Raw genomic sequence first — 20,081 nt, 5'->3', positions numbered from 1 at the left:
ATATCCTGCATCTTAGCTCGGTCATGAGGCCTCCAAAGAATGGGTCTCAAAGAGCTTGCAGGTGGATGAGCCCATGGAGATTTGGGGCATGTGGCATCCAGAGAGGACATGAAGCCCTGCATCCTTCCCCACGCCCTGCCCTGTGCATCTCCTCCATCTGTCTGCTCCTGAGTTAGGTCCTTTACCCTAGTCAGTAAGGGTTTCCCTGAGTCCTGGAATCTACAGTATTAATTCATACTATGTTAGTCTCGTGATTAACCCAGGGACAGCCTGCACCTGCCACTGTCACCTGTGCGTGGGGGCGCAGTCCTGGGGGACCCCGCCCCTCCCCTGGGGGATCCCATGCCCTCTCCGGGTGGACCGGCTAAAGATGGCACTGAGCTGGAGGACCCCAGCTGGTGTGGCAGCGCCGCTTGGTGGTGGGGGGAAATGCTCACGTCAGAGCTGGTGTCTGAATCATGAAGGATTAGACCCCAATAGCAGTGAGGAGACATTTAAACCTGGGGTGACCATCAGTGATGATAGGACACAAGGAGACGCTATGTGGGGTTCTATACAGACACCCGGATTATTATTTAAAAGAACTATTTACTGCATGTAAAAATAACACAGTCTCACTTTAAAGTATTGGTGAAGCGTAGTTAATTGAGGGAGAAACATCGAAGAATGCATCAGTATTCTGTCAGCAAAGAATAACCCCCGGCTGCAAGTTGGTCCGTTCCCCTCCCGTGTTTTATACACACGGTAAACGTGCAGTCGGCGTATTTATCTTACAAACCCGGTATCGTAATCTATACAGATTTTAAGACACTTTCGCTCCTGTCGAACACATTTCCTCCTGACATTAAATTGTCCTCAGAAATGGCTCAGGGGCCCTGCGGTGTTCCGTCATGCAGATTTAACGTTGCGTAAATAACCCTGCCCACGTCCTCGGACGTTGCGGTGGTTCTTTTTATTTTTATGAACACTGCAGCAGTAAACCGTCTTTCTCATAAAGGTCTATCCACTTCTCTTTGTGCTTAAGGTGGTTTCTTTACAATCAAAATTTCTGATCATTTTTAGGGCTCTTGATACATTCTGTTCGTGTATTTTCTTGAAGGGAGTAACACTAAAGAAAAATGTATCCCATCATCGGACACGTTTTCTTAACTGAACGCTGCAAGGCTGCCAAGAAAAAAATTCTGCAAATTCTCCACTTGGTTTAGAAACACCCAGTTCTTTGATCGTAAGCCCTCTCCCCACGGTCCTTCCTTTAATGCGTAGCCAGTGAGACATCTGGTGTCCCAGCAGCTTCCTGATTCAAACACCAACCTTTCCCCCGATCCTCCCCACAAGAAGGAATGTCAGTACATCACATGGGGTGAGGGTTGTGTGTCCAAATGTTTCAGCTCGTGAAAAAGGGACCAGAAAAATGTGTGCCGGCGTCCCCTGGTACTAGCAGGAGATCAGAGGCAAAATTAAGTCTCCTGAATCCAACGCCCATAAAGCCTAACAAACCCGTAAGACTGGTGTTGATTAGGCAAATAAAAGCGAAGGTGTTCATTAACGGTGAAGGTAGGCATGTAGTCGTTCACGACCCAGTCGGGAGGAGTCTCCGAGCGAGGGAGGGGAGCCCTATGGCCGCACATTCTCAGGAGTCCCAGAGGTGACCCTGTTTGCGCGGAGTCTCTGGGAAGTCCGCTGTGGGCCCATGTGTGTTTGCAGAGAGGGGAGCTTCTTTTTTGTTGTTGGAAAGCCTGTTTCCCGGCACACGGCTGATAGGGGTCCTACGCTCACTGCCTTCCTCACTGAGCTCCGAGGAAAATCTTGGTTGGTCCCCTTGGAGGAGGAGCTGTGCACGGATGTCCAGCAAACACCGAGTCAGCTCCTGACCACCCCCCGCCATCAAGGAAGCGGAACTCTGTGTGGAGACCTGGGACCCAAAGGACCCCAACTCCAATAAGGGCATTTGTTGTCATGGAAGGTGCAAGTCCCCCAGGGGGGGAGGAGGGCTTTGTCCCTTCTCCCTGTAGAGCAAAGGCCACGCCCACTTGTTATCTACTGCTGTGTGACCGATCACCCCAAGCTTACAGGTTCAGAAAAGGACACATTTATTATCTATCTCGTGGTCTCCATGGGTCAGGGATTTGGGCCCATCCTAACCGGGACCCCTTCCCCAGGGCCTGTCACTAAGGGTCAGTCGCCATCTCCTCCTCCGGGAACCACGGTCTCATCTGAAGGCTCGACAAAGCCGACCCTCTCCCAGGCTCACATGGTCGCAGGCAGGATTCAGGTCCTTGAGGCTATAGGGCCGTGGGCCTCAGTTTCTTCTTCTTTGGTGGGTGCCCTCCTCCACCAAGTTAAGCCTTTGAGAAGGTCCTGGGAGAACCGAAATGCCAGCAAATGGGAATTGGAGTATTTCATAACCTAATCTCACAAGTGGCATCGCACGCTCCTACTGTATTCTGTTCATTGGAATCCAGTCTGGGCCGCACTCCGGAGAGGGGCGTGCACGGGAGGGTGGGTGCCAGGAGGTGGTGCTCCCTGGGAGTGTCGGGCTGACAGCTCTTCCGGGCCCCGACGGCTTTCTGCAGTGGTGCCTGTGAGCTCTCCTCGAAGGTCAGGGGGAAGGATGGGGATGGGGGGGGAAGGACAGGTGGAGGGATGTGGTCTGGCTGCCCGTGACATAGAAAAGATTTGCAGAAATTTTGCCAGGAAAGTAGCTGGGCCATGAAACAGAGGGGTGTGGATCCCAGGCCAGTGGCTTAAACCTGCCCTCCCTTAGCTGAGTATCAACTGTTCTCCTTCAGCCGACTTGCCTTCTCCATTGGACTCAATCCAGTTGATTCAGAAGGAAGTTTACCATTCCTGCCTCAATTGGCGAGCCTTGTTGCACTAAAAATTGAGGATCCTGGTTCATTGGCTCAGGAGAGTGGTACACCCAAGAGATGTTGTGGGGGACGCTGCAGAATCAGCTTGGAAAATGGAAAGCCCCACGGAACTGTCAGCCACGGCAGGTGCCCGCCCGGGGTCACACCTCTTCGTGGACGCTCGGGTCAGGGCTCGAGTCAGTTTTCCTTTGAATCAACTTTGAATTGCTCTGGTTTTTTTTGTTTTTGTTTTTGTTTGTTTTTTTTTAAGATTTTATTTATTTATTTGACAGACAGAGATCACAAGTAGGCAGAGAGGCAGGCAGAGAGAGAGAGGAGGAAGCAGGCTCCCCGCTGAGCAGAGAGCCCGATGCGGGACTCGATCCCAGGACCCTGAGATCATGACCTGAGCTGAAGGCAGTGGCTTAACCCACTGAGCCACCCAGGCACCCTGCTCTGGGTTTTTTAAATGCACCTTTATTTTTAGTGATAACATCCTTCAATGTATTGTCTGCTTGTTCCTAATGAGCACTGCAGTAAGTATTAAACTGTATGGTTTATTTTAAATGATAATCCTCGGTGATTAGAACAGAGGTATAATTGGTGCATGTTCCTGTTGTAGTAGGATAAACGCAGTGAATGGGCTGGTGTGTTGTGTGCCCACTCCAGCCCCCGGGTGCCCCCTTCAAGCCCCCTGTCGGCCTCTGTGCACCTGCGTGGGCCGGTGGTCAGCTGGGCGGCCCTAAAGAAACGCCACACACAGATGGGGGCTTAAGAGACAGACATACATTCTCTCCTAGTTCTGGGGGCTGGACGCCCAAGATCGAGCTGTTTTCAGGGCTGGCTTTGGCGGAGACTTCTTTTCCTGGCTTTCCAGCTGTGTCCACACATAGCCTTTCCTCTGCGTGCCCTTGGGGGCGGGGGGAGAGAAAGAGAAAAAAAAGGAGAGAGGGACAGCAAGAGAGCTTTGCTGTCCCTTCTTACAAGGACCCCAGTCCTATCAGGTTCGGACCCACCCTTATGACCTCTGTCAACCTTCATTATCGCCCTAGAGGTCCCCTCTACGAGTATAGTCATGTGAAGGGTTTGGGCTCCCAGAGATGAATTCCGGATGGGGGGACCAAGTCAGTCCCCAGCAGCAGGCTTTGCTCTGACGCCCTGCACCTGCGTCCTTCAGAGCACAGTCCTGGGCTCCAGGGTGCTTTGGCTCACGCTTGGGAAAGCCAGAGAGTTTTCATCTTCCGGAGACAATCCTTGCACATGATGGATGGTTGCGGAGCATAAAATCTGCCCCCCTCTGCTTTGGCACAGACGGTTCTCAGCTGTGATAGACGCCGAGGAGCTCCCCAGGGATCTGGGCAGGCGGGCGCTTTCTCTGACCACAGTTTCTGTCTTCCCCGTCCCTTACCTGCAAAATCACTTAGACATGGAGCCACATCTCAGGGTCTGGGATTGTCAGAAACGTAAGGGCCCCCACTTCCCTCCCTGGTGGAATGGCCTCTTCCGTGTGCACCTGGAAGGAAGAAATTGTTAGAAAAGCCGCCCACCAAGGCTTTACGTCGATGCAGGGCTTTCTCCCTGGAGCCCAGAAGCTCTGGGCTTGGGGTCCTGCCGCCATCTGTCTGTAAACCCTCAGATCCAGGAAGAGAGTTGGCCACTGCCCATACGCACACCTAATTGTGTTGCATTTCGTTCTAACCCCGAGATTAATATTTCAACAGCCTGAGCGTCTCCGCAATCATGCAAACTCAGCTAACGGCCTCCGAGGCCATACTTCATACTCACAGGGTGTGAGGCCAACAGAGCCATTCACGTTCTATCCAGATCCCCCCACACCAGGGCCGTGAGTCTGAGTCAACTGAGCAGGAAGCAAATGCCTCTGTGTCCTGTCCGCAGGAAGAGGGTGAAGGCTGTGGCCAGCCGCTGCCCCCCAGGGGTGCCCTCCAAGGCACTTTTGATGAAGGTTCCAGAGGGAGCATCTCTGGCTTGCCTTTCTGTCTCCTTCCCATCCTGAATCTTTCTTTAAACCTGGATAGCAGGGCTGGCGTGAGCAGCTGGGGTCTGACCCAGCAAGAACCTTGTCAGGCTGGGAGGTGACCCCTGCCTGGGGGGGAGGCGCAGCTGACCATGACTCCCCCCAACCCCAAACTGCACTTTTTTTCCGAGATACGGTTTACCTGATGCTTTATCCGAGCCTCCCTCTCTGCAGTCCAGCTAATGCCAGAGAGTCCGTGTGTCTTTGAACTGCGGACATGCTTTTAAGTGAGCAGGGAGCTCCCATTGGGGATGGAGCCTCTGTGGCCCAGAGGCTGACTCCCCGGGGGAGGGTCCCCAAGCCCACCTAAGCGACTCTCCACAGCGCGTCATACCCCGTGCTGGTGTGTACAGCACACCTTCACTCAAATTGCTTCGCTTGGACATTTAAAAATTTTCCTATTGGGCTTTATTATTAAAATATTGCTGTTCTAATGTCTCCCAGGAAGCAAATATAGTATCTTAAAAATGAAACTCTAAGTAGCCATAATACTCTGTATCCTTCGTCACGCTTGAGAGCATAAAAACTATACTCCGTGTACTTTTGTTTCACAGAATGCTTTGTACACACTGTATATTTCAGTAAATCTTTCTCGTGATTTCTTGAACGGAGTCAGCACACCACTGGGCCGGTGAAGCAAAGAAATGAAGGCAGAGGGAGGAAGTGTCCGACTGAATATTTGTGCAAATGAGAAAAAAGTTTTGAAATAATTCGCATGTCTATAAATAAATGGAAAACGCTCGTGTCTGTTGCACGGATTAAAGTGAGCGTGGACAGCCGCAGTTCCAGCATGCAAACTGTGTTGCCGGCGTCAGCCATAGCGAGTAAACGCTCTGCTGGTGTTAAAGACTCACTAGCTCCAAACTGAGACGTTATGTTGCTTCTTTCTCTTTGGATTAGCCTTACTTTCTTCCATGCCCATATGTCCCTTTCAGCCTCGGAAAAACATGTTCAAAAACGCCTCCATAAACAGGGATTCCACACCTTATGCTCACGGTCACCGTTACTGTGCGTGTATTTGTATACAGCTGAGACCAGACCGTGATGTGTCTCCTTCTGTAAAGTAACACTGCCAAAGCTCCTGCCCCAAACTTGGTAATTTACGTGGCTGACTAGCAAGTTATTAAGTGCAAGAATCTTAATTTACTTAGTTTGCTGCCGCCGGGCATTGTGGTTGCTAACTTTTTCATAGAAATAAACCAGTAGTGCCCATCTTTAGGTCTCTACGGCCCCTCCCTGGGCCCCCCACTTTCTGGGAGATGGCAGGGTCCTCTAGAGATTTGCAAACATAGGCTGCAGATGTGGGGGCTCAGTTCAGCCGCTGCAGGCTGCGAGGCTGGCCACGTGGCGAAGCAAAGGCGGGGGCATCTGCGTGGGCTGCAGACCAGAAGGAGCCAGAGAGGTGAAGGAAGGGGGTGGCCCTGCGTGCGGGGAGAGCTGGATGGAGCGTAGGACGGAGAGCACCTGCCTGCTGAGAGTGCCCACTCCTCCCTCTGGAGCCTTTCTGGGGGGAAAGGCAATCCCCACGTTGCCCAGTCTCCAGGTTTCTCTAGCAAAGCTGAAACTCCAGACTGCCATGTGACATCTCCCAGTTTGCAAAGATCAGCTCTGATTTGTAAAAATCACCGTGCGGATCCTGGAAGAGGAACCTCTAGAGGAGCTTAGCTCACCAGCAAGCCAGTTGTGCGCAGGAGGGGCCCGTCTGAGCCTGTCTCGCACTCCGTGTTGGAGGCAAGCACACCTGCGTGCATTCGGGGGCTGCTCATCTGTCCTCCAGGGGTCAAACCTGCGACAGAAAATAGCCTTCCCGGCCCAGACGGTCTGCTTCTTTTAGAAAGACATGGAAGTGAGGCCCACCCTGTGTGACATTCAGCTTCCCCCATTTTCCCCACGGGATCCCGCCTGAAGATGAGGCACACAGACTCCCGTGTTTCCAGCAGATGTTGTAGACACACGTCCATCCTCTGGTTCCTTATTCTTGTTCTCCGCCAGCTCTCTTAGGCGGCAGCCCTGCAGGGTACCTGTCCGTGCGCCAGGTGTCCCTCAACCCTGCTGCCCCCGTCGCCTAGCTTCTGTCCTACAGGGGGGCAGGTCAGCGGCGTTCTCTAGCTAGTCTACACTGGCGACGTTCTCTGGGTCCGTGCACATCCCTGGACCACCAGCTGACGCCCCCACCCCGGAACAGCAACCCCTGAGCATCCCCCAAGCCCGTTGGGCTTCGGCTCAGCCCCAGGGGACACAAGTCAATCAGGCAGGTCATAAAAGTATGGAAGCATTTCAAAAAGCAAAAGTCACAGAAAACAGTGACTAGAATACCCCTCAGCGTTCGTCTACGCACTCTCGATTGCAGACCTTGTATTTCTGACCATGTTCGGCTGTTTGTTTTTGGAGAATCCCGGAATAGGAGTGTTCTCATCTCTGCTTCGTGTAAACAGTCCCAGCGAGCTTAGGGGAATGGAACACCAAGATAATCTGCTTTTCTATGAAGGAAATTGCCCAGACCGAGCCTTCCCTCAAAGAGAGATTTGAAGATATCGCAGAAAATACACCAGACAGATTGCCACAAATGAAGATATCCCAGTCGGTGACATAGGCGTGAGCTCTGGGTCCCCAGAGGAAGAAGTCAGACATGTCCCCACACAGCCCACTCTACAGGCCCGACAGGCTCACGTCTGAAATCTGCCCTGTGGCAGGAGAATTTCTTGATGCGGACACTGTGTGTCTTCTCCTTAGAATGCTGCCTTCTCTCCCGCACTCAGCCTGCGCCGAAGGCTAAAGCCCAACGTGGTTGAGGTTCTTGGTGTGTTCTGGCATTTATAGAAACTGAACTCTCCCAAGAGAATGTGCTGGAAGCCCCTGGGGGTGGGTGAGCAGGCAGAGAAGAAGTTTTGAGAAGCTCAAGAGAAGAGGAGATGTTCCTAGAGACCCAAGGGCTGGCTTTGGCCGTGAACATTGCTCTGACGTTTGCAATGGCCGTTGGGTTCCTCCATCCCATGGTGAAAGGCTGGGGAGTCCGGCATCCGTGGATTTCCATCCCATCGAGCCTGCCTCCAGTGGAGGGAGCCAGCCCCCCAGAGGAGATCAGCTTCTATAGAAAAAGAGGAGACACTGGGAGTTAAAACCATGGCACCTGGAAGAGGCTTCGCAGTGTTGGACATTTTGTGCAAATGAGTCAATTTGTGCAAAATGAGACATTTTGTTGAAGAAACCCATGAAGGAAAATGGCTCCAGGACAATAGTATGGCCTCGGGAGCCCGCCAGGCAACATGGTCCACGTCTCAGATCTTATCCTTGGGACCTGTGTGGTTTTGTGCAAATGAATCTGTTTCTTTGGGTCTCATGTGAAAATGAGAGGAAAAATAACAATATTTATTAGGGTGTTGAGCTCGTGGGTATTGAAGATGTCAGTCTATAGCCAACGTCCAGAAAGACTGTTCGTTCTCCTGTTCCCCACGGAGTGAAGCTTCGCTGACATTCTCACACCGTGGCTCTGACTTCTTGGCGTTGTAACTGTGACAAGGAACAGCACTCTATCCCGTGGTGACACGGGTCAGTCGTGGAGCCACACTGTCCTGCTGGCCGGGACTTTGTCCCCAACATTGCACCGGCGGTCCTGCTCCCCTTCCTCCTCGCCCCCCTGCCAGTCCTCTGGGCTTACTCACTCCCTGGAGTTTGGGCAGCTGGTTGGCTCTGCACTTGGCTCCCGTGCTCCGTGCAGCCCGAGCATGTAAGGGACGGCGGAGACGGATGCTGGAGGGACCGAGGTAGCCTCCAGGCCCCTGGCGGTGGGAGGCAAATACGCCAAGCCAAAGGTTGAAGGCTCCTTGTAATTCGTCATTTTACTGAGGCACATTTTCCCCTTCTGCTTTTATTTTTTGGGCTCTTAATTTATTTTCTTCTGGAGGAGTGCGGGAAGGAAGGTGATGTGTTTACAGAGCTCCAAACTCAAAATGTGGACAGGCCCACGTGTAGAGGTCTACCCCTGCCCTCCACTTGCCCAGCTCCCTTCCCGCAGCTCACCAGCATCGGCCCTTTATCATCCCCTTTCCAAAGACATTCTTGGCATGTGAAAGCACATACGCACACACGCATGCACGCACACGCACACACGCATGCACGCACACACAATTTCTTCCCCCTTTCAACGTTAAACAGCATTGCTTCTTTCTTCCAGCCACCCGTCCATCTTGTAATTCCTCCACATCCGTCCGTGAAGTTCTTCCCCATCCTCTTAAAAGCATTTGCTTATGATGGCATAAAGCATCGATTGTCTAAAGCAGCCCCGTTCACTGGCCTTGAGCGGATTCTGTCCTCTGCCTGGAGACGCTACTTTGATCCACGGTGTGCAAACACCGTCTTGCGCTTTTGTGACTCTGTGTGTGGGAGAGATTCTGGAGATGTGCCGAGCAGAATGGCGCGAGCGCGGGTAAATGAGAACACTGACGTGCGAGCCTGCACCGACTCCCGCCGCCATCCCCCTCGCCCACACGTTGCTGACAAGCCTTGGACCTCTTGATGCTCTGATTGTGTTTCCTCGCAAGTGATGTTGCTAGCAAATTGCCCCAAAGCAGCCCTTAACGTGGGAGTCATGGTGTGGGCTTTTAGGGAGTTGGTCCCAGTCTCCCCGGTCCCTCCTGGGAAGCTCTGGAGTAGCATCTGTGGCCGTGGGACCTGCCATGTTTCTGGAGCATCTCCCTTGGGCGTGCGGTGCCTCTGCCCATGATCACCAGCCGTTTGTAAACCCAGGCCTTGCAAGGACCCTGGTTAGGTCCCCTGGAAATTCTCCCCTAAGCTGAGCTCACTGTCAGTACTCTTGCCATCCATTCTTCTCAAAATGGCCCGAGTACTGTATTCCCTTTAAAGCATAATCAGATCATGCAACTCTCTCTTGGTCTCAACCTTCAGGGCTTCCCACCACACCAGGAATAAAACCCCAGCTCTTGAATGTGACCCCCTAATCTTACCCCCATGCTTCTCTCATGTCATCAGTCTCTTCCCATCTCCCTTTACCCTGGCCTCTGGGAAGCCTGTCCCTTATGAGCCAAACTTGTCCTGCCACAGGGCCTTTGCACCTGCCAATTCCTCTGACTGGACTCTTTGTGTGAGTTGATCATTCTAATCTTTAGGTCTTAGCTGAGATGTCGTATTCTCAGAGAGGCCATCTGTGACCTTGCACACCGATCACCTGATTGACTTTTCCTCCTATAACTCACCAGCCTTGAAATGTCCTCATTCATTTACTATCTGTCCCTCTGCACAAGAATGTAGACAGCGTGAGGGACCTGGCCATAGTCTTCACCTCTGTATTCTTTTCTAGATCAGTTCCTGGCACAGACAAGGGTCTGAAATACTGAGTGACCAAAGACATGAATGGTCTTCGCAGCTGTAGGTAGACTGGGGTTGTCTTGTCTTGTCCGTGGTTTGGATGAGGAGTCAAGATCACAAGGTCCTGTGTTAAGAAGGTGGAGGTTATTTGCTGAACGACCGGGTAATTGAACGATGCTTGTTAGGCTACGTTGAGTTAGAGTATGTTGCCCCATTGAGCAGACAAAGACATGTGTTCAAGGAGTTTGCATGTACTTGAAGGACGGCATTCTGGGAGTCAGTGGTGTCAGGGGGCTGGGGGGTGTCCCAGGCTTTGGGAGCTGCACACAGCAGAGACCCAGCCACTCTCGTGCTCCAATGCTGCTTCCCCCACGCCTGCCGTCCCCTCTGGTTCTCATCCTCTCCAGGGCTGGACAGGGGACGTGGCATTCACCCAGTGAGGAATTCATGAAGCTGTTTGTACATGCCAGCGTTGAGCTAAGCACTGCCACACAAACAGACATCTTCGTGCGATGGCTTTCCAGTTGACAAGAACTTCATAGCTTTGCCCAAGCCTGAAACTTGCTGGTCAGGAGGAAATACGGCTCAGCTTCATATTCTAGCTCAGAGACCTGCGGGGAGCAGGAGGGCTCCGGCTGTTCCCCAAAGCATGGGAAGTAGGGAGTCCTCTGCTGTTGCCTTCTGAATCCCTGTCCAGCCCTCACGGAAAGGAGGCCTCTGACTACCCAAGCCTGACTGGAGGGTCTCCGAGTGTTAACCCGAATTTTATGTATTTGTACTCAGCGATCAAATAGTTACTGACGGTCCTACAGGCACCAAGAATATTAGGGCTCAGAAGACAACTATGGACCCTGACCTCACGGGACTCACCGTCTGCTTGAAAGGTTGAAGAAGGAAGTCAACCATAAGTATGCCAGGAAATACCTCGTCACAACCCTGGCAGACACCATGGAGAGGCGTGTGGTATGAGAACTCATCATCGGACCATGCATTGCTTAGGCTATGGGTCAGTTGCTTTGATAAGGAACCTTGTTTAAGGCCGAGGACGTTAAAGAGTATTTTTCAGTCATGGAGGGGTCTGGGAAGGTTGGGTGCCTCTGCTCTGCGTGGCCTTCGAAAGCCCAGGACCCTTGTCTCCAGCGCCGGTTTCACCGGGGGTGCCCTCCCTGGCAGGATCCAAGATGGCGCCCCGGCCCACGGCAGCCCGGCCCACGGAAGGAGGAGATGAGGGAGACCGGGGGATGCCCGCCCACGGAGACGTGGCTCCTTCTGTACCTGAAGAACAACGGGAAGGCTTTAAACTCTTTGGTGCATCTCTGTAAACAATATCATCGGTGAATATATGGAAAACCCATGTGGGGTGGTCCGAGAGGACACAAGCAGCTAGTATAGAGGCCAAGGTGAGGGGAGAGGAATGCATCAGGCAGCAACGGCTTCCAGCCCGCGTCTCCGCACGTCCAGACCCTTCTCCCCTCTCCTCCGCCACCTTCCCGTGGACGAGCACACACTTTCAGAGATGGCAGCCCAGCTCCTCCAGTCAGCCGGACACTTGAGGTCTTTGCTCAGGAGGAAATGCGGCAATAGGTCTTGGAGGGGAAAAAACAAAACAAGAGTGTGGAAGAGAGGCAGCCTCTTAGCCCCGAGAGATTATCCTAATGGCTTCAGATGAGTCCTTCAGACCCCTGCCTGGGTCCTCTTCTCAAAGACCCGGCGACAGGCTCTTCTACGGCTGTTCTGCCGGCCTTTCCCGGGCAACCTCATACGTTTTTCCTTTCCGTTTCCCACGTCACATTAATTCTTCCTAAGTGGTCCGTATTATTCCCTACTCGTTCCGTCTCAGGTACAGTGTTTCCTCGCCAACAGTGTACGAACTAGGCTAAACGGCACAGACACCTTATCCATCATGCCTTTAATTCTCCACCTTGCAAGGAAGTGCCGAGGCTCACGTTAAAGACAGAAGCCAAGTCACCTGAATATTCTCACATTTCTGCACAGACGGTGGTCACCACACAGGTACAGATCAGCTCAAGCCGAAGGATCTGCGGCTGGGACAGAGACCCTCCCCGATCCCCGACTGAGCAAGACGGAAGTTGCTTTCTCCTCCGTCTCATGTTTGAGGTTCTGAGGCAGCTGCTGTCTACCGAGGTCTGTGTAAGCCACTGAGTTTGGAGTTAATTTCTTGCCTGGTGGTAGATCCCTCACATGGAGTTCTCTTATCCACTCCAGGATTATCCGTACAAACTGCTCAGATTAAAAATGATACTGGATAAGAGTATGTAAATTTGTAAGACCTAGAAGTCCCCGTGACTTCCTGGAGCCCGATCATTTGCAACAACATCTTGACGGATAAATTGAATCTGATTGTGACGGCAAACCATTGAGGGTCGAATAGGGTCCTGGCTATCGTCTTCTTGTTACAGGGGAAGAAACTGAGATTCAAAGATATTTGAAGGAATCGGTCCAACAACATCCAGCAGGGTGAGAGCAGCAAATTATATTCTGCCTTGGAATCCTCTGTTCTTTCCAAGAAACACATCTCCTCTTTGGGGATTCCTCTTTGCGAAACTGAGCGCAAAACTTTGGCCATGATTTGACTGACCCCTAAGAACCGTGTGAAGGTCAGTGATGAAGCATAACTTGAGTAGATAAAAGTTTTAAAGACATCAACAGCCACCTCTGATCTTTGACTTGGACTCTGATCTTTGACTCTGACTCCCTGCATTGTCGGCGTTCAGTTTAAAAAGGCTGCGAGACAAGGTTGAGTAAGAGCAGGGGTCTAGTGCCCAGAACGATGACTGATGCATATTTCCAACAACCGTGTTGCTTGGGGCAGTTTTTCCTAAGGAACTTCCTGGCTTTTTGGACCTGAACACATTGTCTCTTTCCTCATTTTTTTTTTTAACTGTGTTGGGTTGGGTCAACCTGTACCTTGCAACCTGCAACCTTGATTGCAACCCACCGATCTGGTACGCTGGTGCTCACCTTTGCTACCCCTGGGCTAGGGCATATCAGGCTCCCAAAAAACAAAACAAACACAAACAACCAAAAACTAGAAAATGATTTCTGAGGATGAACGGAAATAGACTGCTGTTTCCGCATGACGGTGATGTCTGTCCCTGGACCTTCCACTAGCAGCGTAGGGAGACATAAACAGCCGCACCACCAGCTGGGCTGCCGGGTCCTGTCGGTGATACCGTGGGATGCTTCTGAGTGGGGACCCAGAAATAAGACTCCCAGTGGTTTCCAACACCTCGACTTCCTGATGAGACGTGGGCAAGTTTCTGCACTTCTCTGGGTCTTGGTTTTCTCCTCTGCAAAGCAGGGATGACAATGAGTACACTCCCTCCTACAGTTGTTTTTTTTTAAGATTCTTGTTTATTTATTTTTGCAAGAGAGAGAGAGAGAGAGAGTGAGTGCCCACGCACGAGCAAGGGGAGCGTCAGGGAGTGGGAGAAGCAGGCTGCCCGCTGAGCAGGGAGCCCAATGCGGGGCTCGATCCCAGGACCCCAGCATCACGACCGGAGCCCCAGAAGGAAGACAACTCACCAGCTTGAGCCCCCCAGACACCCCTTCCTATAGTCATTTTGAGAATTCAATGGAAGAGTTTATATACCATTGCCCAACATGCATTAAGTATAAGTATTTATTATCGGGGTCCCTGCTCTTTGGGGGGTTTCAAGTAGAACAATGAGACGCTGTTTTGGACGGGGCATGTAGCGGATGGGTGCATCACTGGAAGAGCAAATGCAGTTCGCTGACCCTGCAGAAGACATCCGGTCCCTGTTCCAGATCTTCTCGGGGAGACTCAAGTGGGACTCGTGTTCTGAGACCCTTCCCCACGTCAGAACCATGTAATGACTCCTTCGGGGAATGGTCCACCCAGAGCTGGCTTTACCAAAAGTGTTCTTTGTATTCAAGAAAGAAGAGCCACCCCAAACTGAATCGAGAAAAAAGAGAAAGAGAGAAGCAGAACGCCAGGCGTCAACTCACGTCCACACAAGAGGGTTGGCCATTGTCAACCGAAAACAGTGTCCTCAGTTTGAAGGTGTTGGGTTTATCACCGCTCCCCTCTGCTGGAGTCTTTCTCACTTTCATGCTGTCACACGACAGGGGCCAGTCCAGCCACAGAGAGAAGCTGTATTCAAGTGGCCAGGCCAAAGCTCCGAGGCCCCCTTTGGTCCCAGGCTGAGCACCTGTGTGTGACCCAAACTTGGCACCTTGTGGATGTGTCTTGCTTGGACAGGCCACCCTGGTGTCACACCCACACCGCCCCTCGGGACCGCGTCTACATCGCGTGCACAGGGCGGCAGGGATGGGAAGAACCCGGAGGTAAAAGAAACAGGCACCACCGCCGATCACACAGCCAGTCCCAGGCTGAGACCACAGGCACGGACGTGTCAGGAGGGGTCGGATTTAGGGGAAAGTGATGCTGGGGACGTGTGGGTGCTTCGTGTCCTTCCAGACACATCCCTTACTAACGCCATGTTGCAGCCTGGAGAACGGTGAGTCTTCGCAGTGGCAGACCAAATGCCTCTCAGGTCACGATGAAGACCTTTAGTGGAGCCGTTCCTGGAAGGTGGTGGTTCCCGCGACCCAGTGTATGAAAGGGAAGAAAAACAAACCATCTAGGGTGTGACTTCTGGCTTCTCCTCAGCAGCTCCATTATTCACGCTCACACCCTCTTCTACAAAGTGGTTTTAGTGATGTAGAATATCATAGGAAACCAAGGCAAATCTCCAACAAACAGGCGAGCACACCCTTTGACGGAGCTCGCCACGCACCAGGCGTTTCTCCAAGTCCTTTATACACCACCCTTGAATGTCCGTGTCCCCAGCACATAGCTGCTGTGCTGATCGTGTGTGGTCCACAGACGGGACCCCAAAGCACACAGAGATGAAGAAACTGCCCGGTTTGCACAGCTGGTGAGCCCCGAGTGGAGACTTCAGCGCCAGGCAGCCCAGCCCGCAGTCCGGTGCCTTCTGGGGACACTCACAGGGGCACGGTGATGGCAGGAAAGTGGGGTCAAGGCCGGAGACTGAGTAGGACATGAAACAGATGCTTTGTAACTCGGGACCTCTGCTGGGAGTGGCCCAATGGGCCGTTCAGGCTTCCCGCAGCCCCAGATGGCCAGCACGTCTCCCGGCTGTGACACGAAAGCGCGTCTCTCTGGGACACGGAGACGGTCTGTCTGAGAAAACACAGTCAGGGGGGGAGCTGGAAGCAATTGCTCCGGGGCGTGACTCCGTGCACACTGCCGCAGGGGGTAATTTCAAGAACCTCTCTATCACCTATGCCTCCGGACGCTTCTCTGCACCAGACACTCCCCACCCAGGCCGGAGTGCACCGGGGACACCGAGACCTTTCTCTCTGGTGGCTCACCGCCCAGGGAGGACAGAGGAGAGGGACTAGAACGCGCAAAGAGGACCGTCAGTGTGAGCCGTGCCAGGAGGAAGTAGGCAGGATGAGGGATACTGAGGCAGAGCATGACCAGGCTGGTAAGGCGGGTCCCCTTGGAGAAGGTCCCATCTGACCCTGGAAGAATCCAGAATGAGCCTCCTGGCCTGGTGGGGGAAGAGCATTCCCAGCAGAGGGACAGACAGACAGACAGGAGGGTATCAAGGTCACAGGGGTGAGTAGGGACCATGTGTGATGTCATCAGTCGGGACAAGCCTGTCGTGGGGTTGGGGACCTGCTTCCTTTGCAGCCTCCGCGCCTCAGCAAAGCTCCGCGTCTGCCTCTCAACAGCGGGTGCCAGGAAACGCGCATGACCTCCGAAACGGGGAGGAACAGAGAAAGTACTTCCTCCTTCCTTAACAAAGGTGCCGGAGGGCATGGGTGTCTGTTTCCCAAGAACGCCCGCACGAGAAGAACGGGTTGGAGGGTTTTCCGCCCAAGGAGCAAAGGGAAGAGCGGGGGTGGGGGGCGGCGGACGGAAGGAAAACAGAAGCACGAGTTACGGTTTCCATATATGCCGCCCGCGTTTCATTCACTGGGGGACCCCAGACGAGCCCACCCCCGACGCGGCTCCAGCAGACCGTAGTAAAACCTGACAGGCGATTCGGGGAATCAGGACAGTCGGCAGCCTTCTGTGGAGGATCATAATACTCAAGGGGTCACATTGTTCCCATGAAAACTTACTCACGTCGGGCTCGGGTGGATTTTTCATTGTCTCCCGTTAAAGGAGGGTCGCTTACACAAGCTGCCTCAAACAGAACCTTGATAGCGTGCCGTCTGCTGCCCAAATCGTGAAAGACCGGGGGGAAAAAAAGTTGAGTAAAAGCAAAGGCTAACTTCAGACACAGTGACATCAGTGACGTCGCCGCCGCCCGTCGGAGCCCCTCGTCCACCACAGTCCCTGTTGACCAGCGCTCATGCTCGTTTTCAGGCCGTGCCCCTGCGCGCGAAGGCGGGGATGAGAGATCCTGGCCATCTCGGGCAAAACTAGGAAAAAGCCCCCCAAGCCGGAGTGAATCCAGCTGGGGTTATTTTCTCGTTGTGAGGTCCCTTTGCACCAACAAGGACTGGACACGTCCAAGAAGGAAGGTGCAGGACGGGGGACACACGGGCGTGAGCCCAGAGGTGCACACCCACGCACACCAGGGTCACGCAGGAGCTCAGCCGTTCACGATGTGCTTCTGCTGTCTGTCCCCTTTGCAAATAACACCACGGGAGCACCTTCACGGACCACACTTCTTGTTTGGACATGTGTGTCGGGGAAGAGCTGCCTGATGAATAGGGCTCGGGTGAGACCTCCTTCCAGAGTCCCGTCTGTGTCACCTTCTCTTTCTGGACGTTTGTGACCCTCGTGGATGCCTCAGCGGATGCGTGAACAGAAACCAGACCACACTGCCGAAACCGGACCGCGTGTGTCCCTCTGACACCGGGTCTGGCCAGTTCAGGCAGAGAACATGTTCCCCCGTGGTCCTTACCACTGTTTATTATTTTAAGCCCCGCCATGAGTAATGTCCGACTTGTCCCTGGAGACGCGTGTGCCTATAGCCCCTTTCCGAGGGGGTCAGCGGGTAAACAGTGGGCCGGGCAGCCGTGATGTGGGTTGACACAGAGGACGGTCACCTGCCACCACGGTATTCGTAACCATACCCACCACACTACGTCACGCCCTCGGGATGAATTCTTCTGAGAACTGGAAGTCTGTACCCTGCGACCCACGTCTCACCACCCCTGCCCAGCCCCGGGCAACCACCACGCTACTCTGTTTTTCTCACATTTTACATCTAAGTGGTATCATACAGTATTTGTCTTCCTCTGTCTGACTTCCGCCGCTTAGCGTAAGGCCCTCGGGTCCTGGTGTTGTCCTAAATGGCAGGATTTCCTCCTTTCTCACAGCCGAGGAATGTCCCATAGTGTAGACAGACCGTCACATCTGTATCCATCAGCCACACAGACCTGGGCTCCTAAGCCCATTCTTTACAGCTTCTTTTCGCGGGGAGAAAAACCTGGCAGATGAAGATGGGGTCCACCGCCATGTTTATCCAGAGGTTGTGGCCTTTGGCCCCCTGTGGAATGGGAGACACCAGGGGACGCGCCCGCCCCCCAGCAGGGTTGTTTCTCCCAGGCGTCTGTTGGAACCAAAGCCGTGTTTCCGTGAACTGATGCACTGAGCTCTTAGATGAGCTCGGGTTCCCAAGCCCTGGAAGCATGCCTCCTGTGAAGTAATTGGCCCATAAAGGGATTGGACCACGCCTCCGGGAACCTTGCACTCTGCTCTTATTAACTCAGATCTCCACTCAGGCCTTTCCCCCCTGAAGCAGCAATTGATCTTTTAAAAGTTTTATGATCTCATCTCGGGGTTACAAAGAGAGATGTTGCCTTGACTTCCCCTAGGGTATGCGATGAGCCCTCCCTCCTCCCGCAGAGCGGCTCTCTGCACGGGGGGGCCAGTCCTCACTGCCTTGTTGGAAGCCTTGGAGCCCCGCCTCCCTCCCGGCTGACCTCACACAGGTCCAGGGGTAGGGGGCAGGGGGGGCCCTCCAGGTACCTGAGGCCGAGTTCCCTAAATACCGTTCACAATTTTTACCGGATCCACAGATTAGAAGTACTATGACTATTTAGTGTTTTATATTAAAGTCAACTCATCTTTTTTGCTACTTAAACAAATTTGTTTCAAAGGGGAAACTTTGCCATTACTGGATATGAAAAGCCCGGTACCGTTCGCCATAAATAGAAGGGAAACATACAAGTAAATGCAATTAAACGCTTGGTCTGAAGCCCACTTCTCTCCACGCCGGCGGAACCCTGCGATCCTAAAAGCTTCCCCTCCTCCTCACTGATGCCCCAAGAGAGCTTTCGTCTTAATCCTTCTCTTTTGTATGAACAGAAGGACGCATTTGAAATGAGAATGTAGGTCATGCCTGGAAGCCAGACAAGCTGCATTCCTCCACCTCCCAACCCCAGGCCGCCCCACTTGCCAGCATCTCAGTACAGGACGCACAGCCCACCGCGGGAAGTGTTGGGGTCTGGTGGCCGTGTCTCGCCCCCACCTCCCAGGCCCCCATCAGACGGCCACAGCCAGCCAGTGAACAGGAATACTTACCCTCCCCTTAGCCTGTCCCCGACCCGATCAGCCTTCCTGGGCGCCCACTCACAACCTGGCTCACGCTGCTTCCCCACCAGGACACCCTCGCCTTTCTCTTCCCCACCATCCAAAGTCATCTCTCCCTTCTAAGCCTACCTCTTATCTGATGATTTTATCCGATGCAAATTCTTTCCCAAGTATATCCTTTCCTCCTATTAAGCTTATCTGGATGGGAAACTGTAAGGTGTTTTAAAAAAAATAATAATAATAATAAGTAATAAAGACAGGGGCACCCGGCTGGCTTGGTTGGTAGAACATGTGATTCTTGATCTCAGGGTCATGAGTTCGAGCCCCACGCTGGGTTCGGAGTCTACTGAAAAAACAAACAAACACAACTAATAAAGACAGTTATAATTAGGAAAGCAAAAGGTAAAAACAAATACTAAAAGCTTTACTCCAAACGGAAGGTACTGGGGATTTTTATGTTTAGGTGAGTACCCGTATCACCCCACCTTCCAAAAATTACATCAATTTCCCAGAGTCTCTTCAGTAGAATGCCGGTGCTCCGAGCAAACAAGCAAGGAGAGAAACACTGCCAAAGGGAAAAACATTTCCTGCGTGGAGGTGGGGAGCGGTACCGGCTTGTAAGATCGGGGGTGGGTGCAGTGCGGGGTTCCCTCAGCCCCCGGAGTAGGTCTGCCCGCTGGTGGGCTGGAGAGCGAGTGCCAAGGAAGGGACCCCCTCCCTCCCTGCACAGCTCCACCAACCGCCCCAGCTCTGCCCACACTGCAAACACCCTGGCTCATCTTATTAATGCAACATTTCTACTCAAATGTCTCCCGTTCAGTATGTATCGATCATCCTGTTGCTCCAAAATGTGCTGGAAAACTGCCACTTTATGCAAAAATGCTGGGGCCCAGAGGACATGAACAATCCTCTTGCTGGACCCACTCCTCCAAGCAAACCCCTTGACCCCTGGTTCGCTAGTCACAGAAGTTTGGAAAATCATGCAATGCTTACCCCCTTTCTTGGAGCGTCCCGGGGCACAGTACACGGCAAGTCTCTGATAAGGCCTGTAGCAAGGAAGCTTCTTGCTTCCTAAATGTGTTGGGTGGCAGAATCCCTGGCCCAAAGCAACACCCAGGGAGCCCACTCCGAGAAACGATGCATTCCCTATTGGTGCCACCGTCCGTGCAGGGCTTGGAGAGGAGGATGAGGAGGCAGGCACCTGCCTTAAAGGGCTTAGTCACTGGGGAGCTGAGCACCTGCCTTAAAGGGCTTAGTCACTGGGGAGCTGAGCACCTGCCTTAAAGGGCTTAGTCACTGGGGAGCTGAG

At 53.0% G+C, this 20,081-nt stretch overlaps 1 protein-coding gene across 1 annotated transcript in view; it reads left to right on the top strand.

The window, feature by feature from the left end:
- Positions 1 to 20,081, top strand: part of TMEM132C (transmembrane protein 132C) — a 289,840-nt gene that overhangs the window by 187,650 nt on the left and 82,109 nt on the right. The gene's annotated exons all lie outside the window — the stretch shown is intronic.

Source organism: Mustela nigripes, chromosome 8 (genome assembly GCF_022355385.1).
Source record: "Mustela nigripes isolate SB6536 chromosome 8, MUSNIG.SB6536, whole genome shotgun sequence".
NCBI classification, from domain to species: Eukaryota; Metazoa; Chordata; class Mammalia; order Carnivora; family Mustelidae; genus Mustela; species Mustela nigripes.
The sequence above is the reverse complement of the archived record's forward strand: the minus strand, read 5'-3'. Positions and strand labels throughout refer to the sequence as shown.